This window comes from Pleurodeles waltl, chromosome 6, assembly GCF_031143425.1.
Source record: "Pleurodeles waltl isolate 20211129_DDA chromosome 6, aPleWal1.hap1.20221129, whole genome shotgun sequence".
In the NCBI taxonomy this organism is placed as follows: Eukaryota; Metazoa; Chordata; class Amphibia; order Caudata; family Salamandridae; genus Pleurodeles; species Pleurodeles waltl.
This window is the reverse complement of record NC_090445.1, coordinates 1,547,743,052-1,547,767,663: the sequence shown is the minus strand read 5'-3', so window position 1 is coordinate 1,547,767,663 and position 24,612 is coordinate 1,547,743,052. Positions and strand designations below refer to the sequence as shown.

Sequence of the window (24,612 nt, the reverse complement as noted above, 5' to 3'; positions counted from 1 at the left end):
TAGGAGAACTCCGATTTAATTCAGCCCTCAAACACAGCCATCACTCATTGGCAAGAGATACACTAGTCATGTTAAAATGTATTTTATTGTTATTAACGGAAACCCACCTTGTTTCCAACAAAAGAAAAGATCCTGTTCCAACTTGAATATACTGGAGTGTTAAGAAATAAATTGTCTGTGGATTTTACAGAGTGAGGAGTGGAGGCCTACATTGTGCTCTTTGAACCACATCCTTTTTGTTCTAATTAAAATCCCAAATGAATCTTCCATCTGTTGTGGGCCTAGGACAGAGAGTAGACAGGGGCGGCAGTCTAATTACTGCTGAAGTGAGGCTGAAAGTGGAGATACTGCTCTTTATACGCGCACACGCCAACCCTGCTTTCAAGGAGCCCTCCAACAGTTCGTGAACTAGACGCGTTCACAGGGCCGGACTGGCCGTAGCGGGCATCGGACGTTTTCCCGGGAGGCTGGAAGGGTTGGGGCCGGTTTTGCTGCTGTGGGCGCCAGTTTTGTTACTGGGGCCGCTTTTACAGCAGTGCTGCAACATCGGTCTCCAGTAACAAAAGCAGCGGAGCCTCCCCCTAACCCACCTCGGGGCTGGTCCGGAAAAAACTGCCAGGGCTGCTGTGGGTTCTCAGTCCGGCACTGCTAGTTCCATTCTGGCCGTGGGTTATGGAAACCAGGAAAAAAGAAATCCAAAATGCTTAAAACAGAGCTCTGCGTGCAGCTGACTGGGCCCACCCTAGAGACGTTCTCTTTTGATGGATATAGAGCAGCACTGTAGCTGAAATCACTAAAGTCTCTCTCTCTGACCCTTATATATCGCTCAGCTCCTACTAAAATTATGCAAATGACTCGAAACATTATTGGATCTACTATAACTTACTCTGTTCCCCCACATGCACCAGATCAGGACAGACCATTCAGATCCGCTCTTATGACAAATGATGTCAGTTCCCTGCATGACCACACCCTACCACATCAAGTAGACTCTTTAGAGGTTAAATAGGAAACAGCTATAGCTTCCACCTTATTACCTTGCTGTAACGTCCTTTAATATTACGCCTTATTTAAAAAACATAAGCATGTTACTACTTCCCAAATTCATACGTCATAAACTTTTTATCATAACATGGCATTCAGAACCTAAGATTACTACATTGTTGCTACTGATGAGCAATGCAAATATAAATTAATCTGGCATGCCCATATGCTGGTGTTTACTGTGAAGGTATATAATTAAATACTGTGCGTTTCTGACACTGATCACTCCTCCCTGGATGGGTAATGAGCTTACAAAATCATTACAGACTCCTGCAGGGCCAGATGAATGTTAAACTGCATCTCTCTAGCAACGAAGGCCCCAATGCCCATGACTTTGAGCTATTTTCATTTCTGTTCTGGTTGGTAAAACTGCATTTGGAGGGTAAAGCATGGGTTGCATGGCTTTTGAGAGAATTATAAATTATAGTCCTAACCATAACTTGTGAATTTTAGTGGTATTCCGTTTTTATTCAGATATATAACTATATGTTAGCTGTTATTTAAGTGAATTCCTATTTTTTCTTTAAATATATATTAAGATGTTATAACCAAAAGCTAACCATGATTTCACGTTAACTTTTTTTCGGTGAATATATATTACACAGTAGTGTTCTTCACTGCACAGTTGTGGTTCAGCTGTGCTGTCCACTAAAAAGACATTTTTTCATTTGATTTTAACTTTTGAATTCATGGATAAATTTGCACCAAATATGGCAATCGTTTGGCAGTCATTGAAGGCCCAGCATGCCACTTTTCATGCCGGCATTAGAAAGTTAAGACAAGGTGTTCACATTTTAGCTTCCACAGAAAACTTGTTTAAACCAAGGGCCAAAACAGCTGAACAGATTTACACCACACTAGTTATGAAAGTAGAACTTTACTCAGAAAGCATGCCTTTTATCTTTAGCTGGGTTTAAATCCATACATTAGTTTTCAGATTAAAAAAAGTGCCAGTGAGCTTTAAAAGGTTGACGGCTTTATACATCTGTGCAGTTTTACATTCTCCACTCATAAGTTAACAATCACATCTTGCAAATATAAAAAATAAAAAGAGCCATAGGGGGTGGGGGGGGAGGGGGGGTGCACCTTCAGAGGTGTCTGACTCTAGCAGTGTCATCTTGAGGATTTTGGGACCCTGGGCAAGAATATTTTGAAGGCCCCTATGTTGCCTACAGGGGTGTAGTTAGGTCAGCAAGATTGGGAAGAAGTGAGCTTCAGCTTCAACAATCACACTGGTATATAATGTAGGGCAAGCAGGACACTCAAGAGGGGCTCAAAGATAGCGGAAAGTGAGAGGAATGTGGATTGGTAGGAGTACTAAGAGAGAGAAAACCCATTATTTTGTGAAATAACCAACATTTTAAAGTCTTTCCAAAACAGAGAGAGGGAGTGTGCGCACGTTTTTGTCTGTGTATGTAAATAAATCCTGCTTAAATCCAACAGTCACTGCACCATACCTGACTGAAAAACCTGTACCCAACTATTTATCACAAAATACATTTATTAACGGGTGTAGTACCCCCAAACATCTTCCCTGAAACTATGCCCCGGTTGCCTAACAATATCAAATTATACCTCGAAGGTTGAGATACAGAAATAAATAGCAGTGAGCCAGACAGAAACTATACTTTACTAGGGCGGGGTTTGGGGCTTAGAAGGTGAAGCCTCTGACAAATCACGGTTTGCCCACTTTATCCATGCTATAAAATGTCACTGGACAACAAAGGAGTGTTGAGTGCCCAGAGATGTGGAACACGTGAATCCCACATCAGGAAAAATTTTAGAAGCTGGAACATAATTTGCTAATCAAAAAGCAATTGTGATCCTGTGTGCAGCCATTTTAGATGCAGGATTTGACTACAACTTTGTGAACTGGTTATGATGTATACTTTTGCCTGGCAAAGGGAGGCACTATAAGGAGTATTCGTCCCCTGGCCCGGGTGGTAGCATCATGGCTGTCAGCAGTGGGATGCAAGCCCAAGCCTTCATATGCATAGACTTGCACAGCAGGGGTTGGAATCAGAGCGTGGCCATTGGCCTTGTTCTCTACAGGGAGTGCAGAATTATTAGGCAAGTTGTATTTTTGAGGATTAATTTTATTATTGAACAACAACCATGTTCTCAATGAACCCAAAAAACTCATTAATATCAAAACTGAATATTTTTGGAAGTAGTTTTTAGTTTGTTTTTAGTTTTAGCTATGTTAGGGGGATATCTGTGTGTGCAGGTGACTATCACTGTGCATAATTATTAGGCAACTTAACAAAAAAAAATATATACCCATTTCAATTATTTATCATTACCAGTGAAACCAATATAACATCTCAACATTCACAAATATACATTTCTGACATTCAAAAACAAAACAAAAACAAATCAATGGCCAATATAGCCACCTTTCTTTGCAAGGACACTCAAAAGCCTGCCATTCATGGATTCTGTCAGTGTTTTGATCTGTTCACCATCAACATTGCGTGCAGCAGCAACCACAGCCTCCCAGACACTGTTCAGAGAGGTGTACTGTTTTCCCTCCTTGTAAATCTCACATTTGATGATGGACCACAGGTTCTCAATGGGGTTCAGATCAGGTGAACAAGGAGGCCATGTCATTAGATTTCCTTCTTTTATACCCTTTCTTGCCAGCCACGCTGTGGAGTACTTGGACGCGTGTGATGGAGCATTGTCCTGCATGAAAATCATGTTTTTCTTGAAGGATGCAGACTTCTTCCTATACCACTGCTTGAAGAAGGTGTCTTCCAGGAACTGGCAGTAGGACTGGGAGTTGAGCTTGACTCCATCCTCAACCCGAAAAGGCCCCACAAGCTCATCTTTGATGATACCAGCCCAAACCAGTACTCCACCTCCACCATGCTGGCGTCTGAGTCGGACTGGAGCTCTCTGCCCTTTACCAATCCAGCCACGGGCCCATCCATCTGGCCCATCAAGACTCACTCTCATTTCATCAGTCCATAAAACCTTAGAAAAATCAGTCTTGAGATATTTCTTGGCCCAGTCTTGACGTTTCAGCTTGTGTGTCTTGTTCAGTGGTGGTCGTCTTTCAGCCTTTCTTACCTTGGCCATGTCTCTGAGTATTGCACACCTTGTGCTTTTGGGCACTCCAGTGATGTTGCAGCTCTGAAATATGGCCAAACTGGTGGCAAGTGGCATCGTGGCAGCTGCACGCTTGACTTTTCTCAGTTCATGGGCAGTTATTTTGCGCCTTGGTTTTTCCACACGCTTCTTGCGACCCTGTTGACTATTTTGAATGAAACGCTTGATTGTTCGATGATCACGCTTCAGAACCTTTGCAATTTTAAGAGTGCTGCATCCCTCTGCAAGATATCTCACTATTTTTGACTTTTCTGAGCCTGTCAAGTCCTTCTTTTGACCCATTTTGCCAAAGGAAAGGAAGTTGCCTAATAATTATGCACACCTGATATAGGGTGTTGATGTCATTAGACCACACCCCTTCTCATTACAGAGATGCACATCACCTAATATGCTTAATTGGTAGTAGGCTTTCGAGCCTATACAGCTTGGAGTAAGACAACATGCATAAAGAGGATGATGTGGTCAAAATACTCATTTGCCTAATAATTCCGCACTCCCTGTAGAACGGGGGCGAAGAGTCAGCCGGGGTGGGTGGGAACACTCAGCCGAGAGTGGGGGTGGGTGGGAAGATACCTCTGTGAGTAGAGTTTTTTTTTTGGGCAAGACTCAGCCGGCGGGGGGAAGTGGGGGTGTTTGAGGGAGAGACTCTGCCAAGAAGGGGGAGGGTGGGAAAACTCAGCCAAGAAAGGGGGGTCTCAGTCGTGAAGCAGGGGTGGGGAGTCTCAGTCGTGAGGCAGGGGAGAGGAGTCTCAAAACTCAGCTGTGAAGGGGTTGGTGAGTGGTAAAACTCAGCTTTGGGGGGGGGGGCCTTATGTGAAGGGGGGGAGAATTCAGCCTTAAAGAGGGTGGAGAACTCAGCCGTTAAAGAGGGTGGAGAACTCAGCCGTTAAAGAGGGGGGAAATCAGCTGTGAAGGGGGGAGGGGTGGGAAAGCTCAGCCTTGAAGGGGGGTGAATACCTAGCCGTGATAATATTCAGCCGTGTAGGAAGGAGGGTGGGTGGCAATACTCAGCCGTGAAGGAAGGAGGGTGGGTGGCAATACTCAGCCGTGATGGAAGGAGGGTGGGTGGCAATACTCAGCCGTGAAGGAAGGGGGGGTGGGTGGGCTGTAAAACTCCACCGGGAAGGAAGGGGGTGTGGGTGGGTGGTTGAGAAAACTTGGCAGAGAAGAGGGTGGGTGGGTGAGTGGGACAACTGGGCCGAGAAGAGGGTGGGTGGGTGAGTGGGACAACTGGGCCGAGAAGAGGGTGGGTGGGTGGGACAACTGGGCCGAGAAGAGGGTGGGTGGGTGGGACAACTGGGCCGAGAAGAGGGTGGGTGGGTGGGACAACTGGGCCGAGAAGAGGGTGGGCGGGTGGGTGGGACAACTGGGCCGAGAAGAGGGTGGGCGGGTGGGTGGGACAACTGGGCCGAGAAGAGGGTGGGTGGGTGGGACAACTGGGCCGAGAAGAGGGTGGGTGGGACAACTGGGCCGAGAAGAGGGTGGGTGGGACAACTCAGCTGAGAAGAGGGTGGGGGGGGTGGGTGGGACAACTCAGCCGAGAAGAGGGTGGGAGGTGGGGGGGACAACTCAGCCGAGAAGAGGGTGGGGGGGTGGGTGGGTGGGACAACTCAGCCGAGAAGAGGGTGGGGGGGTGGGTGGGACAACTCAGCCGAGAAGAGGGTGGGGGGGGTGGGTGGGACAACTCAGCCGAGAAGAGGGTGGGGGGGGGTGGGTGGGACAACTCAGCCGAGAAAAGGGTGGGGGGGTGGGTGGGACAACTCAGCCGAGAAGAGGGTGGGGGGGGGTGGGTGGGACAACTCAGCCGAGAAGAGGGTGGGGGGGGTGGGTGGGACAACTCAGCCGAGAAGAGGGTGGGGGGGTGGGTGGGACAACTCAGCCGAGAAGAGGGTGGGGGGGGTGGGTGGGACAACTCAGCCGAGAAGAGGGTGGGGGGGTGGGTGGGACAACTCAGCCGGACAACTCAGCCGAGAAGAGGGTGGGGGGGTGGGTGGGAGAAGAGGGTGGGGGGGTGGGTGGGACAACTCAGCCGAGAAGAGGGTGGGGGGGGTTGGGGGGGACAACTCAGCCGAGAAGAGGGTTGGGGGGGGTGGGTGGGACAACTCAGCCGAGAAGAGGGTGGGGGGGGTGGGTGGGACAACTCAGCCGAGAAGAGGGTGGGTGGGACAACTCAGCCGAGAAGAGGGTGGGTGGGACAACTCAGCCGAGAAGAGGGTGGGGGGTGGGTGGGTGGGACAACTCAGCCGAGAAGAGGGTGGGTGGGTGGGACAACTCAGCCGAGAAGAGGGTGGGGGGGTGGTGGGTAGACCCTGGCGAGAAGGGGATGGGTGGGTAGACCCTAGCGAGAAGGGGATGGGTGGGTGGGTAGACCCTGGCGAGAAGGGGATGGGTGGGTGGGTAGACCCTGGCGAGAAGGGGATGGGTGGGTGGGTGGACCCTGGCGAGAAGGGGATGGGTGGGTAGACCCTGGCGAGAAGGGGATGGGTGGGTGGGTGGGTAGACCCTGGCGAGAAGGGGATGGGTGGGTTGGTGGGTAGACCCTGGCGAGAAGGGGGTGGGTGGACCGACCCTGGCGAGAAGGGGGTGGGTGGGGATGGTGGGGGGTAGACCCTGGCGAGAAGGGGGTGGGGGGTGGACCCTGGCGAGAAGGGGGTGGGGTTTAGACCCTGGGGAGAAGGGGGTGGGTGGGTAGACCGACCCTGGCGAGAAGGGGGTGGCGGGTGGGTGTACCGACCCTGGCGAGAAGGGGGTGGGGGGGTGTACCGACCCTGGCGAGAAGGGGGTGGGTGGTGGGTGGGTGTACCGACCCTGGCGAGAAGGGGGTGGGTGGTGGGTGGGTAGACCTTGGCGAGAAGGGGGTGGGTAGACACTGGCGAGAAGGTAGGTAGGTGGGTGGGTAGACCCTGACGAGAAGGTAGGTGGGTGGGTGGGGTGGGTAGGTAGGTAGGTAGACCCTGGCGAGAAGGGGGTCTGGGTGGTGGTTGGTCGGGTGGGTGGGTGGGTAGGTAGGTAGACCCTGGCGAGAAGGGGGTGGGGGGTGGGTAGGTAGACCCTGGCGAGAAGGGGATGGGTGTTTTTTTTGGAACAACTCAGCCGAGAAGAGGGTGGGGGTGGGTTTTTTGGGACAACTCAGCCGAAAAGAGGGTGGGGGTGGGTTTTTTGGGACAACTCAGCCGAGAGGAGGGTGGGGTTGGGTTTTTTGGGACAACTCAGCCGAGAAGAGGGTGGGGTTGGGTTTTTTGGGACAACTCAGCCGAGAAGAGGGTGGGGTTGGGTTTTTTGGGACAACTCAGCCGAGAAGAGGGTGGGGTTGGGTTTTTTGGGACAACTCAGCCGAGAAGAGGGTGGGGGTGGGTGGGTGGGACAACTCAGCCGAGAAGAGGGTGGGGGTGGGTGGGTGGGACAACTCAGCCGAGAAGAGGGTGGGGGTGGGTGGGTGGGACAACTCAGCCGAGAAGAGGGTGGGGGTGGGTGGGTGGGACAACTCAGCCGAGAAGAGGGTGGGGGTGGGTGGGTGGGACAACTCAGCCGAGAAGAGGGTGGTGGTGGGTGGGTGGGACAACTCAGCCGAGAAGAGGGTGGGTGGGTGGGACAACTCAGCCGAGAAGAGGGTGGGGGTGGGTGGGTGGGACAACTCAGCCGAGAAGAGGGTGGGGGTGGGTGGGTGGGACAACTCAGCCGAGAAGAGGGTGGGGGTGGGTGGGTGGGACAACTCAGCCGAGAAGAGGGTGGCTGGGTGGGTGGGACAACTCAGCCGAGAAGAGGGTGGCTGGGTGGGACAACTCAGCCGAGAAGAGGGTGGCTGGGTGGGTGGGTGGGACAACTCAGCCGAGAAGAGGGTGGCTGGGTGGGACAACTCAGCCGAGAAGAGGGTGGCTGGGTGGGTGGGACAACTCAGCCGAGAAGAGGGTGGGGGTGGGTGGGTGGTTACAACTCAGCCGAGAAGAGGGTGGCTGGGTGGGTAGAACCTGGCGAGAAAGGGGTGGGCGGGTGGGTGAGTAGGTAGACAGACCCTGGCGAGAAGGGGGTTGGGGGTGTGGGTGGGTAGACCCTGGCGAGAAGGGGATGGCGGGGTGGGTGGGCAGACCCTGGTGAGAAGGGGGTGGGGAGGTGGGTGGTTGGGTAGACCCTGGCGAGAAGGGGGTGGGGGGGTGGACTGACCCTGGCGAGAAGGGGGTGGGTGGGTGGACTGACCCTGGCGAGAAGGGGGTGGGTGGGTGTACCGACCCTGGCAAGAAGGAGGTGGGTGGGTGTACCGACCCTGGCAAGAAGGAGGTGGGTGGGTGGGTGTACCGACCCTGGCAAGAAGGAGGTGGGTGGGTGGGTGTACCGACCCTGGCAAGAAGGAGGTGGGCCGACCCTGGCAAGAAGGAGGTGGGTGGGTGGGCCGACCCTGGCAAGAAGGAGGTGGGTGGGCCGACCCTGGCAAGAAGGAGGTGGGTGGGTGGGTGGGCCGACCCTGGCAAGAAGGAGGTGGGTGGGTGGGCCGACCCTGGCGAGAAGGAGGTGGGTGGGTTGGTGGGCGGACCCTGGCGAGAAGGGGGTATGGGCGGACCCTGGCGAGAAGGGGGTGGGTTCGGACCCTGGCGAGAAGTGGGTGGGTTGGTCGGCTGGACCGACCCTGGCGAGAAGGGGGGTGGGGGGTGGATAGACCCTGACAAGAAGGAGGGTTAGACCCTGACAAGACGGTGGGTGTGTGGGTAGACCCTGACGAGAAGGTGGGTGGGTGACACAACTCAGCCGAGAAGAGGTTGGGGGGGGTGGGTAGACCCTGGCGAGAAGGGGGTGGGGAGGCGGGGGGAGTGGGTAGACCCTGGCGAGAAGGGGGTGGGAGGGTGGGTGGGTAGGTAGGTAGACCCTGGCGAGAAGGGGGTCTGGGTGGTGGTTGGTCGGGGTGGGTGGGTAGGTAGGTAGACCCTGGCGAGAAGGAGGTGGGGGGTTTGGGTAGGTAGGTAGACCCTGGCTTGAAGGGGGTGGGGGGTGGGTAGGTAGGTAGACCCTGGCTTGAAGGGGGTGGGGGGATGGGTAGGTAGGTAGACCCTGACGAGAAGGGGGTGGGTGGGTAGACCCTGGCGAGATGGGGGTGGGTGGGTTTTTTGGGATAACTCAGCCGAGAAGAGGGTAGGGGTGGGGGTGGGTGGGACAACTCAGCCGAGAAGAGGGTGGGGGGGGTGGGTGGGACAACTCAGCCGAGAAGAGGGTGGGGGGGGTGGGTGGGACAACTCAGCCGAGAAGAGGGTGGGGGGGGTGGGTGGGACAACTCAGCCGAGAAGAGGGTGGGGGGGGGGTGGGTGGGACAACTCAGCCGAGAAGAGGGTTGGGGTGGGTGGGTGGGACAACTCAGCCGAGAAGAGGGTTGGGGTGGGTGGGTGGGACAACTCAGCCGAGAAGAGGGTGGGGGTGGGTGGGTGGGACAACTCAGCCGAGAAGAGGGTGGGGGTGGGTGGGTGGGACAACTCAGCCGAGAAGAGGGTGGGGGTGGGTGGGACAACTCAGCCGAGAAGAGGGTGGGGGTGGGTGGGACGGACAACTCAGCCGAGAAGAGGGTGGGGGGGGTGGGTGGGACAACTCAGCCGAGAAGAGGGTGGGGGTGGGTGGGACTGACAACTCAGCCGAGAAGAGGGTGGGGGTGGGTGGGACGGACAACTCAGCCGAGAAGAGGGTGGGGGTGGGTGGGACGGACAACTCAGCCGAGAAGAGGGTGGGGGTGGGTGGGTGGGACAACTCAGCCGAGAAGAGGGTGGGGGTGGGTGGGTGGGACAACTCAGCCGAGAAGAGGGTGGGGGTGGGACAACTCAGCCGAGAAGAGGGTGGGGGTGGGCAACTCAGCCGAGAAGAGGGTGGGGGGGGGCAACTCAGCCGAGAAGAGGGTGGGCCAACTCAGCCGAGAAGAGGGTGGGGGTGGGGGTGGGTGGGTGGGCCAACTCAGCCGAGAAGGGGTTGAGTGGGTGGGTGGGTAGACCCTGGCGAGAAGGGGGTGAGTGGGTGGGTGGGTAGACCCTGGCGAGAAGGGGGGTGGGTGGGGGTGCAGACCCTGATGAGAAGGGGGTGGGGGGTGGATGGGGTTGGGTGGGTTGACCCTGGCGAGAAGGGGGTGGGGGGTGGATGGGGTTGGGTGGGTAGACCCTGGCGAGAAGGGGGTGGGGGGGTGGATGGGGTTGGGCGGGAAGACTCAGCCGAAAAGGGGACGGTGGGTGGGGTTGGGCGGGAAGACTCAGCCGAAAAAGGGGAGGGTGGGTGGTGTTGGTTGCGAAGACTCAGCCGAGAAAGGGGAGGGTGGGTGGTGTTGGTTGGGAAGACTCAGCCGAGAAAGGGGAGGGTGGGTGGGGTTGGTTGGGAAGACTCAGCCAAGAAAGGGGAGGGTGGGTGGGGTTGGTTGGGAAGACTCAGCCGAGAAAGGGGAGGGTGGGTGGGGTTGGTTGGGAAGACTCAGCCGAGTCTGCCGAGAAAAGGGAGGGTGGGTGGGAAGACTCAGCCGAGTCAGCCGACAAAGGGGAGGGCGGGTGGGAAGACTCAGCTGAGAAAGAGGAGGGCGGGTGGGAAGACTACTCAGCCGCAATAGGGGAGCATGGGTGAGTCAGGGGGATATTGTGGGCGGGTGGGAAGACTCAGCCGAGAAGGGGATTTAAGACTCAGCCGAGAGTGGGAGCGGGTGGGATGACTCAGGCAAGAGTGGAGTGAGGGTGCGCGGGTGTCAAGACTCAGCAGAGTGTTGGGGAGACAGCTTATTTTGGCATTAATCAGCCGAGAGTGAGGGAGTGGGTGGATGGGAAGAATTAGCCAAGAGTGGCGAGAACAGGTAGGTGGGAAAAATCTGCCAATAGTGGGGGGGATGAATATGCCAAGGAGGGTCGGTGGGAATAATCAGCTGAGAGAGGGGGTGGGGAGGTGATCAGCGGAGGACGGGTACAAAGAATCAGTCGATATGTGGGATGAATCCGCTGGGGGGGAGGTGAGAAGTATCAGCTGAGAGTCAAGAGTCAGCAGAGTGGGTGGGAAGAGTCAGTAAAGAGCGGGTGGGTGGGGGGGGAAGAGTCAGTAAAGAGCGGGTGGGTGGGGGGGGAAGAGTCAGTAAAGAGCGGGTGGGTGGGGGGGGAAGAGTCAGTAAAGAGCGGGTGGGTGGGGGGGGAAGAGTCAGTAAAGAGCGGGTGGGTGGGGGGGAAGAGTCAGTAAAGAGCGGGTGGGTGGGGGGGGAAGAGTCAGTAAAGAGCGGGTGGGTGGGGGGGGAAGAGTCAGTAAAGAGCGGGTGGGTGGGGGGGAAGAGTCAGTAAAGAGCGGGTGGGTGGGGGGGGAAGAGTCAGTAAAGAGCGGGTGGGTGGGGGGAAGAGTCAGTAAAGAGCGGGTGTGGGGAAGAGTCAGTAAAGAGCGGGTGTGGGGAAGAGTCAGTAAAGAGCGGGTGGGGGGGAAGAGTCAGTAAAGAGCGGGTGGGTGGGGGGGAAGAGTCAGTAAAGAGCGGGTGGGTGGGGGGGAAGGGCCAGTAAAGAGCGGGTGGGTGGGGGGGAAGAGTCAGTAAAGAACGGGTGGGTGGGGGGGAAGAGTCAGTAAAGAACGGGTGGGTGGGGGGGAAGAGTCAGTAAAGAGAGGGTGGGTGGGGGGGAAGAGTCAGTAAAGAGCGGGTGGGTGGGGGGGAAGAGTCAGTAAAGAGCGGGTGGGTGGGGGGGAAGAGTCAGTAAAGAGCGGGTGGGTGGGGGGGAAGAGTCCGTAAAGAGCGGGTGGGTGGGGGGGGAAGAGTCCGTAAAGAGCGGGTGGGTGGGGGGGAAGAATCAGTAAAGAGCGGGTGGGTGGGGGGGAAGAATCAGTAAAGAGCGGGTGGGTGGGGGGGAAGAATCAGTAAAGAGCGGGTGGGTGGGGGGGAAGAATCAGTAAAGAGCGGGTGGGTGGGGGGGAAGAATCAGTAAAGAGCGGGTGGGTGGGGGGGAAGAATCAGTAAAGAGCGGGTGGGTGGGGGGGAAGAATCAGTAAAGAGCGGGTGGGTGGGGGGGAAGAATCAGTAAAGAGCGGGTGGGTGGGGGGGAAGAATCAGTAAAGAGCGGGTGGGTGGGGGGGGAGAGTCAGCAGCAAATCTTTTAGAGAAGGCAGTTTTCCCAACTAAGCATCATCAACACATATTAATGTACCCATCGAGGGGAAAAGAATCTCTATTTTCTCATGTTTGCCTTGAATCAAGTAATACGCAAAGGAGGAGTGAAAGCCAGCCTCTGACCCTCTATTACGGGAGAATGGATGCCGAGACAAAACCAAAATAACTGGCTGGCACCAAAACCTTGCCTACCGACATTGCTGGCAGTGGAAGTGGTTGTATGACTTTAGTTGTACGAGTTTACAACGCATATGCCTTTACCACACAAGGCAAGTATAATTAACGTATATATCATTTCACATTGTTATCTGTTTTTTTTTCTTTTTCGAGTGGAGACCCTACCAAACCCCCTCACCTTTTATTTTAAATTTACATTGTTTTCCTTTATTGGGGAAATCACCCTTTTTTATTACCTAGGCTACTCTGTAACCCTACCCTCCCCAAACCCTAAAAATACCATTACCACCTTACACCCTACCCAGTTCTAAACCCTAAGAACACCTTTACCATCCTATCCCACTACCCACGCCAAACAGTAAATAAGACAGATAATGCAGACACTAAACTACCTTGTTTGGTAAAAGCATACAAGTAGTGAAGGCCTCAGGTTAAGGCTGTTCCCCGTGGCAGTAGGCTGCTAGGTACGAAACTGAGGATACAAGTTAAAATATCACCTGATCTCTTTAATTGCCAACTTATCCTTTACGGGAAGGTGGTACACAATGACAAATGAGCTTCTTACCTACCAAAGACTGGTACCACGCCTGAAGGTCTACCACTTGCCCTGATGCAGTCCATCAGCAGCTACCTGGAAATGTACCGGAGATGAGGGCCAAACCAGCTGAGGAGCTACCAAGCACCATTAAGCCCCCTGGACATTTGTCACCATAGTAGAGAGCTACAGCAACAATGAGAAGGGTGCACCCTCCGAAAAGCCTGTACAAGCAAGATCGCTTCTTTGAATAACCAAGTGAATCTGGTGTTAATGTACTGAATTCCTTCCTTTCACCACTCCCAAAGTCGTCCCCCTCCCCATCCTTCGTGCAACGTGGTGTGCGCAACAGCTCCCATCAGCCATACGCCATGGCACGATAAATGTTACACAAAACAACAGAAGGCCGCAAAGGCTTCGCTGTCTGGAGACCGACCTTTGTGTGTGAACACCCTGTAACCTTGCACCTGTGCCAGCAGCATCGTCCGCCTACCACCGCAGAGCTAAGCAAGCAGAGGGAGAGATACCCTGAACTCGACAGCCACTGAACCTGGAGAAAAGAGGACGGGACCCTCCCCCCAGCCAGCCAGAGCCTAGAGTTCTACAGATGAGCACACGTCCAGCGACTGGCCAGTCCTTAGGGCCCTAGGATCCGGGGCCCATGAACTGGGCTGCAAGGCCCATTTGTATTTTTATACTCCTTTTTATACTCCTTTCTGGCTAGGAGTACGAAGTCTGTATAGACCAAAAACCGTGTTCGATGTTAGAAATAACCCCATATTCTACAACCTCTATTTTCCTACATTTCCTATGTACATTTTCCGTACATGTACGAGTCACAGCCTTCAGAATTTCGTAAACACAGCTGAGTGAACAGATATGGGTTTAGGGTGGGAGGTGCTTAAGATGCATGGGTGCTACTAAGTAGGAGGGTAAAGCTGGGATGGGGAAGGTTAGGGTGGGTGGCGATTAGAAGAAGTGTGCTAGCGGGGGTGGCTGGAGAACGGGTATGGGATGCTAGAAGTCGTGAGGGGTAATTTAGGTTGTGGGGTGAAAGAGGGAGCTTAGGGTAATGAGAGCTGGGAGGTAAAGTGGGTGCATATGATGAAGTGTATGGCGGGCGGGAGTTCAGGCAGAATGGGTGGCGAGGGCAGGATGTAGGTTCTGGGGGACAAAGTAGTAGACAGAGCGTGGAGGGGGCGTGCAGGAAGGCACTGAAACAGTCCAAAGTGGAAGGTAGGCATAGAGGCAGAGGGGGCGGGAGGGTCAATGGGGAGGTAGGCTGCCAGAGGGGGCATAGGGAATGTAGCAGGCAGGATTGTGGCGGGTAGGCCGAGTGGGTGGATGTACGGATTGCTATGTAGAGGGTGGGAACGGGATGGCTAGGGGTCAGTGGCGGCCCGTCCTTTAGGGCGGAGGGGCCACGCCCCCCAACCTTTTGCCCCCCATGAAGAATGTCTGTCAGGCTGAACGAAGGTCAGCCTGATAGTCACTCTTCATGTTCAGGTCAGGCAGCCAGGAGCAGACATGCGCGATTTGCGCAGACTCCTGGCTGCCTGAGCTGAACTTTGCTGGGCTGAGGAGATCACAGCTCCTATGGGCGTGACCTCCTCAGCCCAGCAAAGGTGCTTCGAGGCCCTCCCCTGGGTGCCGAGGAAAGCGTCACCAATTGACACTCTCCCTGGGCGCTTCAGTTTAAGCCCTGAAGTGCCCAGGGTGAGTGTCAATCAGTGACACTTCGTCAAAGAGTGGGGTGGGGTCAGCAGTCTCACTGACCCCATCCCACTCTGTGACGAGGCTGGGACTGAAGCCTTCCCTCATTGGCTGACCTGAGGTCAGCCAATGAGGGAAGGCAGCAATCCCAACCCTTCTGGGACCTGGAGGCCGAAGGTAAATGTGTGTGTGTATGTGTGTGATGTTTTAAAATGAATGTTTGGTGCGTGCATGTTTGAATGGTATGAGTGTTGTTAATGGATGTGCGTGCGTGCCTGTGTGTGAAAGAATGAGTGTGTCTGTGTGTGTGTGCCCCGCCCGCCCGCCCCCCTCCCTCCTAAAGCAGCCGGCCGCCACTGCTGGGCGTGTGTGGAGAAGGGCGAGGGGGCGTGCCTAAGTGTAAGAGGGGTGAAGACACATGTGGACTGATGCGAGCATCTGCTTCCTGTGGGTGTGGTTCGGCTAGCTCCGCTTGTGAATTCGACTTTCTCGCTTACTTCGAGGGCGTTCTCACCCACCTGCCTTCCACTGCCTCTCGTCCCCTGCGCTCCCCACACCACCCTCCCCTCCAGGATTTGCCCTTAAATGAATTACCAATGACAGTTTCCTCCATCATCGGCTCTTTGCAGGCACTCTAAGACGAGCCTGACGAGCTCAGCCTTTTAACCTATTAAAGATGATTTTTGCCAATTGAATCAGACCCACCACAGGTGTAATAAGTAATCATTTGACCTACACCTGCTCTGATGTAGTGCGCTGCCATTACCGCTGTTGGCGCGGGGATAATTCATGTTTATTGCATTGTCCCATGGATTCGTTTTGCCTACTACGGCCTTGATTAATGGATTTTAAGAAAGAAGAGATGTGTTTCCCCCCTTCTTTTAAATTTGATGGAATGAAGCGCAGGGCGCTGAGTGCTCAAGCAGCTTCAGCCCCGACCGGCGCCAGCCACGGAAGGGGAGTGAGTGGAGTGGGCCCGGACAAAAAAAGGGGACCTGGAGATCTGGAACTGCAGAAGTAGGCCTTCAAGGGTCAGAAGCAGCTTGTGCAACCTTCATCTTACGGCTGAACTGCCACCGGTTACCTTTATTTATGGAGCACAGATCAGGGCTTACTCCTGCAGCCAGTCCTCGGTGTGGGAGCAACAGAATGCAGCCGGGTTCAGCGGGTGGACGGCCAATACCACCCTCGCCCTCCCGTGTCGTAGGCTGACGAGAGCTCTACTACGACCAAGGCTCGGGATCCAACTTCAGTGTCACTACAGAAACGTACAAAGGGCTTGACATTTAACTGTTTCCATTCAGTGTCTTACAGACCTTCGGATCTATGCCATTCCCCCAGTATGGGCCAAAACAGCCTTTTGGCACCACATTTACTTTTGTAAACCCTAATACAGCACACTTTACCAGTGTGAGCATCTCCGCTGGGCATGGCTGGCTGCCCATTGCTCTTGATCCCCGGCATGTACTTCCCACACCTTTGCATGCTCCACTACTCTCATCTGTACCCAAACATGCTCTAAAGAACTACTCGCTTGGACCACACACTTTCACTACGTCTTGCACTTGATAGACACAGGGAGACGTAGTGTGTATCACCAAGGGATCCTATGCATGTTGCCCAACTCCGAGATGCACAGCACTCCCTAAAGGTTTGTTTACTTCATCCAGCCAACGTCCTGGTTACTCCACTTTGTTGCATGGCCATAGCCTAAGGGAGAGAGGTGATAACCCTTATGAGACCAGCCGGCCTAATGATACAGAGATACAGTGCCATGCAGAGCACTGTGGGCCAGCAGCACCAGCCAGCTTAACTCAGGGTGGACTTAGGATGAAATCAATCTGCTGGGAGACATCTCGACAAATGGTCAAGAAAATTATTCTGCTGCATTTTGCACATCTGAGCCTCAGCAACAGTCCAGCATCTAGGACCAAGGAATGAATATTATCCTACCTGCAGTTTTGGTCACCGGCTGGTGAGGCAAGCTCTTATATCTAATGACAAGCTACACTTTGTAAATAAAAGCTGTGCTTCCAACCCACCAGATGAGAAGTAAGCGGTTTCAACTGTGCTTTATGTACCCAGCCAGGCAAGATGAGCTCTCTGATCCTGTAAATAAAAGGCACCTTGGCTTGGTCCAGCTTCGCTTCTAATAGCCGCCTAGCAGGTCAACTTTCTGACCCAATTGGCTACTAGCCAATATACACCAAGACAGGAAGTGTAAGCTATCTGACCCCAAAACAATGGGAATCTGTCTGATCGACACACCAGGTAACACAGTCATCTCTTTAACCCAGACAGGATGGGCACTTTGGTTCAGCTCGGCTACAGTACTTAATTGTGAAATGTGAGCACTATGACTCAGAGTGGGGCATGTTATTAGAACCCTGCTTTCCCAATGCCACCTGGTACGTGAGTGTTAACTCACTGGCCCCGAAATGGGCACCAATGTCCAAAACTTTAAGAGTTTTTTAACACAAAAGTATGGTAAATGACAACTGTGCTTTGACCATCTGATAACCCTCCCTGCTGAGCTTTGACCATGTGACTTCCAAGCTTTCGGACCCAAGAAAGAACAGGTATCTTGTTGCTAAATGCTTCCGGTGGACAGATGAATTCTGATGCCTGTAGTGGAATTCTAAGCCTATTAAATAACAAGTTACTTATCTTCAGTAACGCTTTCCTGGTAGAAACTATCTAACCACAGGTTCCTTAACTTAGAATTATCTCCAGGCGTCACACTAGTTGTGGAAACTTTACTTAAGCAGTACCCCTGCGTGCTGGTAAGGGGTGTTTGAATCTGTGTGGCGTCATTGGTGCTGGAATTAATGTGGGTGGTGTCAATACAGGCCCCACACCAGCATGCTGACATCAGTTTCTTTTTGTGATGTTCCACAACAGAAGCACAGAGCCATAAAGAACACTAACCACTGTTGTGGAAAATTAGGGCCCTGAAAGGGGAACAGCCCTGTCCCTAGCTATCACTTCATAGAGGGGGGAGGATGGGTCGGTAAGTAATCTGGACTCTAGAGTCTCTACCAGATAAGGCATTACCAAAGGTAAGTAACTTGTTCATATGATAGACGTCTAGCCGCAGATTCCTTATAGTACACATACCCCAGCAATACCTCCCCAAAGGGAGATCAGCAAGACAATTTCAAACAAGGAAGTCCTGCAGGACCAACCGGGCAAAGTGCTCATGACGACGGACCTAATTGACTAGGCAGGAGTGTTTCATGAACATGTGAAAAGAAGCCCATATTGCTGCCTGGCAGATGTCCACAACTGTAACTCCGCGTGCTAATGCAGTGGTTGCAGCTTTAGCTCTGGTGGAAAGAGCATGCAAACCCTTAGGGGTTTGCTTCTTGGCCAATGCATAGCGGATTTTAATACAGAGCATGATCCAGCAGGCTGCTTTTACACAGCCCGCCTTTTCTTCATTCTGACATATCCCACCAAGAGTTAGATGTCCACACAACACTCTTGTGTGCAGTCAAGTTAGAAAGACAACACTCCTTTTGGGTCCTCAAAAGAAGTTGCTGCCAGTGGCAGTTGGCAGTCTAAAAAGTAGGCAAAGTGATGGATTGGCTTATGTGAAATGGAATGGCCGCTTTTGGTAGAAAGCCTGGATGACAAAGCCTGAAGCTCACTGACCTACGGGCAGATGTTATAGTCATGAGGAAGGCTGTCTTGATAGTAAGGAGCCTTAGAGGACAAGGGCTCAAAAGGAGCACACATAAGGAGGGGGAGGAAAAGACTGAGGTTCTACTAAGGCATAAGGAAAGGAGGTGGAAACAGATGTTGTAAACCTTTCCAAAATCTATTTACAGTAGGTGATTTGAAGAGGAATGGCTTATCAGGCAACCACAGTAGAGCTATGATAGCAGAAAGATAGCTCTTTAAAGGGCCCAGATCAGGGCCCTGCTGGGCAAGAGAAAGAATGAAGAGAAGAACATGACAAAGGGAGGAAGAAGGCGAATGACCAGTTTTTCTGCATACCATGCCACAAATGTTCCCGAACAGCTGGCATATGCCATCTTGGTGGAGGGATGCCCGGCTGCCAGAATAACATTGCAGTATTCGGGCAGAAGGTCGAAAACTGTCAACTTTCGTTGCTCAATCGCCACACAAAGCCAAGAGTTGACAGGTTTGAGTGATATGGGCGGAAAGGTGTTACAGGAGGCCTGAGCTCTACTCAAGATGAAAAGTGTCTCTGAGCAAGAGTCACCTTGCAAATTCCAGCATGCAAACTGCTGACATTGCACGCTTTTCGCAATGGCGGACAGATCTAACCAAGGATCTCCCCACTCTTGAAAAAGACCCTGCACCACCTCTGGATGGAGAAACCATTTGTGATCAGCTAAGCATTTTTGTCTGTGTTTGTCTGCCCTGGCGTTCAGAGAACCCAAAAGGTGTTGAACCACCAGTGAAATGCACTAATAGTCCAGCCATGTCCAGAGGTGCAGGGCCTCTTGACAGAAGGTCCATGACCTCACCGCGCCCTGCTTGCTGCAGTACCAAATGGCGGTGGTGTTGTCCAAGAACACTTGCACTAGCCTTCCCATGTTGGAGTAGGAAGGCTTTTGATGCCAGTCGCTTCGCTCAGAGCTCCAACAGGTTGATGTAGAGTTCAGATTCTGCCAGAGACCAGAGGCCTCTGATCTCCACCTTTCCCAGATAGCCACCCCTTCACAGGAGTGACATGTCTGTCACTACTGACAGATCTGGTTTGGGATGGAGGGGTCTGTCACTGACCCCATCGCGCTTCAGTAGCCAACACTGCAGATCTTTTGCAGTTTCCTCTGAGATCTGGACCATGTCAGATAGATTTCCCTGATGCTGCGCGCCCACTGGAACTTCAGGTCCCACTGCAGAGTCCGCATATGCTAGGGGGCATGTATAACCAACAAGATGCAGGAGGCCACGAGTCCCAACAGCCTCAGAGCAGTCTTACCGAAACCCAGGATAAGGGGCTGGAATATCAGTATCATAGGCTGAATAACCAGGATTCACCGTTGAGGAGGATAAGCCCCAAACTGCACCGTTTCCAGAACAGTTCATGTGAAAGGGACTGTCTGAGAGGAAGTAAGGTGTGACTTTGGCATATTGATAGTGAACCTCAGGAAGTGCAAGAGGTCTGCCATAGTCTAGAGGCTGGAGACAACAGCCTGGGGTGAGCTCGCCTTCAACAGTCAATCATTGAGATAGGGGATGACTGGCACCCCTGATCGCTGCAGATGAGCTGCAACCACAGCCATCACTTAGTGAACATCAGAGGGGCACTGGTAAAACCAAAGAGGAGCACAATGAACTGAAAGTGCTTGTGGCCTATCGTGAACCGCAGGTAGCACCTGTGAGTAGGCAGGACAGGGATGTGGAAGCGTGTGTTCTGCAAATCCAACGCTACCATCTAGTCTCCGGGGTTGAGGACATACAGGACCTGAGTGAGCATGTTGAATTTCTCCTTCTTGAGGAAGAAATCGAAAGGCTGCAGGTCGAGGGTAGGGCAAAGGTCCTTGCCTTTTTTGGGCAGCAGAAGGTAGAGGGAATAACAACCACAACCTACTTGTGGCATCAGCACCTTCTATATCGCTCTCTTGGCAAGAGACAGTCATCACTTCCTAGCAGAGAAGGGATGGATGGTCCTCTCAGCCTGTCATCATAAGTGGGTGGCATAAGGGGAGGGGTGGTTACGAAGGGAAGGGAGTAGCCCTTTCGGACAATCTGCAAAACCCAGCAGTCTGATCTTATAGACCGTCAATGGGGCAGGTGATGGAAGACCCTGCCTCCCACTGGGTGCCCATGATAGTATGAGGGCAAATTAAAGGGGTTTGGAGGCTGTGGCTGTCGGTGCGTGGTAGACTGACCTCAACTCTGGCTACCCAACCCACAGGGTCTGTGGGGACTGTGCCCTCGGCCATGCAGAAGCTGTGAAGCTTGCGGGCCGTGGTGACTGGACTGGTAAAGACAGGGCTGGAAGTCCCTGCCATGGCCACGAAAGGCAGAATGAGGTTGGCAAGGGGCCAGGGAAAGTTCCAAGGATCTGGCCGTAGCCTTACTATCCTTGAAGCACTCCAGCACTGAGGTTGCCTTGCCTCTGAAGAGACGGGAGACATTAAAGTGCATGTTCCTAAGTGATGCTTGGACATCCCTGAAAAGCCAGTTGTCCTCAGCCAGACAATGAAACCGCTCTGCCCAGTGAGTCGGTTGTGTCAAGTATACATTGAATCATGAACTTAGCTGAATCTCTCTTGTCAGCAACAGCTTGGAAGAGTTGAGCCCGGGCCTCCTCAGGGACCGTTGGCAGGACCTGTGCAACCATATCCCATATAGCGTAGGAGTAGCAGCCTAAAAGGCACACTGTGTTCAAGAGAACATGTTCCCTAAGGTGTCCAGTCTCTTGGCTTCCGTGTCTGGTGGGACAGTAAGGAATGCACCAGGATTTACTCAGGACATAGAGGCTCGGACCACCAAGCTCTCTGGGCAGTTTGTTGGGTGAGGAAACTGGGGTCCACTGAAGTGGTGTTGCGGCAGGCAATCATCCTGCTCACAGGGGAGCCCCTCCACAGGGTTTGGACCCAGACCCTAGCAGGACTTCTGTGAGGGCTTCATTGAAATGGAGAAAAGGTTCTGAGGAGGACACTCCCAGTTGAAGCACCTCAGTCAAGATGTTAGTCTTGACTGCCACTGAGGGCAACTGAAGATCAAGAACCTCAGCCGCCCTCCTCACCACCACTGCAAAAGAGGCTCCCTCCTCCGTAGCCATGGTAGGAAAAGAGAACGCACCAGTACCAGGAGAAGTATCCAGTCTGCCGGCACACCCCAGGTTCTCACACCAGTCTATATGAGGTTCAGGGGCTGATACTGAAAGCATGGACCCAGTCGGCGTGAGAGTCAACGTCATCCAATGCCCTATGGCTCCGTATCAGAGTTAGGAATCAGAATGGGAATGGCACCAGTGTCATCAGCATTTCGGAACGAAGCCGGGGAAGGTCGAGTTGGTATGACCGGGGTATGATCCATCATTGTATTCAAAGGGCCCAAAATGTGCCAGGGCGGAACCCATAGGGGCCCCTCCCAAACCCATAGGGCCCAAAGGAGTGCCAGAGAGAACGGGCCAACCAAATATGAGGTGCATGGCCTCATAAAGTAGTCAAAATTGAGGGGGTGGGTCGCTCCAGCTGCCGGAAACTCAGGGAGGTGCAGAGACGGCCCAGGCACTGCCTCAGCTGCAGAGCAAAGCCTCGAATGACGATGCTCACTTGTCTTGTCGGCAGACAGGAGGTGAAGTCAAAGACCTCTTCGACTCCTTGCTCTTTTTTTTTTGCGGTGAAACTTACCAGAATGACCGTATGACTTGGAGTTCGATTAAGATTTTGGACTCCACGACCACTTTTGTATCTTTCTTTCAACCAGGATTGAGACTTCTGTGAGCCACTAGGAGCTTCAGGGCACACTCCCTCAACGCCTTCAGGCTCATGGTGCGGCAATTGGCACAGGCCTTTGGATCGTGGTCACGCTCAAGGCACCAAAGGCATATAAAGTGCGGGTCCCTCGTCAACTTCTGATCGTGACATGCGCCACTGTTAAAAGAATGTACACATCGTCCAATTATGCTTTAAGCACCCGGCCAAGAAGGCTAGGTGCTGAAAAGTGGAATAAAAGACAGGTTGCCAGAGGGATTTCAAGCACCCTGCTACAGACGGGATAGCTGCTAAATGTTTCCAGAGAGCATGTGAAACCTCATTAAATGAACACAGAGGTCTACATACCCCCCAAAAAATCTGTATTGATATCTGGAAAGTCTAAAGTTGGCACTGAGCAGGTGCCCTGGGTAGATGTTTCCCTAAAGAAAGTCAACAGAGATAAGTAGGTTGCAACACAAAAATCTAATAATGCAGGAAAAAATTATTAGCCAGCACCATGCCTCAGCTCAGATCAAGCCTGGCCGAGTACCCATAGAAAGTCTCAAACTGCAGCGCCCTATGTCTTGAGTGAAGTGTGTCCATAAGTTTGGAGCTGGCTCTTGCTTCCGAGGCCTAGCTGACCGCTGCATGTTGGAAGTAGGGTCGAGGGGGCTCCAGCAAACGAGCCACATTTATGTGCAGCGGAAATAAGCAAAACCAAACATTAGAACAGAAATCCAAGGTGTGTGGGAAAAGCCACAAAGTAGTTACTCTGCTTTGTGGAGCTTACTCCTCTGCATCAGCCTTCATTGTGCCTCAATACACTGATGTGGCCATTTTAGTATTGAGCCAACGAGTCTAGGGCTAAGAGTCTGAGGTGACGTCGTGTTTCATAGTACTCTAGATTATCCTGGCCTGAAACTAAAAGAAAACAGGCTCACTCCAATTTAAAATCTATGGCATGTGTGCAGGCTAGCCATGTCTTTCTTGGTTCTGAGATTAATGGGATCCATTCAATCGTCGGGTGCACCCATCCAAAAACCTGGTGCCACATTGACCCTAGTCCTATGGTTTATATGACTGTGGCTGCACCTGGCCCAGTGGGTCCCCAGTAAAACATGAAATCATGCCCAAAGAAACAATGGAGAGGCCTATAAAGTTGATTCTAGCTGTTGGATGCCAACTGGGAGACACAATTTTCAGTTGGTACTCCTGTATATTCTGAACCCTGTAAAGGGACCTATCGGTGCCCACAAGGCAGTATATGCTACCCTTCAGTGTACACTACACTGTAGAAGCTGACAGATTAGAGAGAGGGATCAGAAACTGTAGTATTCCTCAAAAATCCAGCAGACCATCAGGAATCCCAAGAGAACCACACCTTTCTGAAAGAACATGATTATCTCCCATAGAGTTATGTGCCTGGTGGCTGTACTTACATGTGCCGCTGTAGGCTTTTCAAGTATGTGCTTGAATTTAATTGCCACATATTGCAACTATCCATATAGAACTCTGATAGTTAACACCAATGTCTGAGCGCCGAGCTTTGAGCGTGATCACTGTGTACAATCTTGCACCTGAACTTTAACCTCCAACCATCCAGAGTATGTTTTTCACGTTTGCCACCGCAGAGCTAAGCATGCAGAGACATTTCTGCTAACCAGCTGCAGACGTCAGCAGCGCAGGCCACGGGACAGCAGTTATACACAAACGCAGCTAACCAGGGATACTCCTCTGAACTAGACTGCCACTGGACCTGGAGTAAAGCGGACAGAACCCTTCCCCCAGCCAGAGCCTAGAGTTCTACTGATGAGCATTTACAGCGGCATACAGGTGCGTCTCTGGGGTCCGAGACCATGAGGTAAAAACAAAGACGGGGTATTTATGGGGATTAAAGCAATGTTTAACTGCAGGGCGACTGCACGGCTTTCAGTCCTGCAAATGTACTAGATTAGACAATGATCTACAATTCTGGGTATGATGGCAGGATGTACTAACGAATCTACTGCCGGATCTGTCTGTGACCCTAAGGTCACTGGTTTGCATCCCAAAAGGCCCACTCAGTTCTCCATGCTCATGAGGGCAACAAAACTAGTACAACTTAATTGGCGAACAATAAAAATCTGCTGCGTAGCACCGAAAAATCCACGGGTGAACGCAAGCTTTATAAATACACATGTTCTGTTAATCAAATACACCCAAAGTCATAGGCCAAATTAAAAGAAGCATTGGCCATACCACTTGTTTTCGCCCTATTGGTTTTGTCAACAAAAAAACAATGAAGATGCAAGTCAGCACTGGCAAACAGAAATGCTTTTTTGCTGTTGCTGCAGCAGCAAAGGAAATAAACAAGCATTCGCAAAACCAATAGGTCTCACCTATCAGAGCTATTGCCAATGATTTGTTGCCATATCTGTACACCAGCGCAGAAGCTTTGCAGTGTGGCTAAAACTAGTTTAAGGATACACTATGACAAGGCCAAGACTAGTTCACTTTGTTTTTTTCCAAATTATGTTAGCGCTGGATGAATCAGTCTTTTTTTATTA

General features: G+C 52.5%; 1 protein-coding gene across 1 annotated transcript in view; it reads right to left on the bottom strand.

Moving 5' to 3' along the window:
• PEX14 (peroxisomal biogenesis factor 14) overlaps positions 1 to 24,612 on the bottom strand; it is a 419,725-nt gene that overhangs the window by 251,379 nt on the left and 143,734 nt on the right. The window lies entirely within an intron of this gene.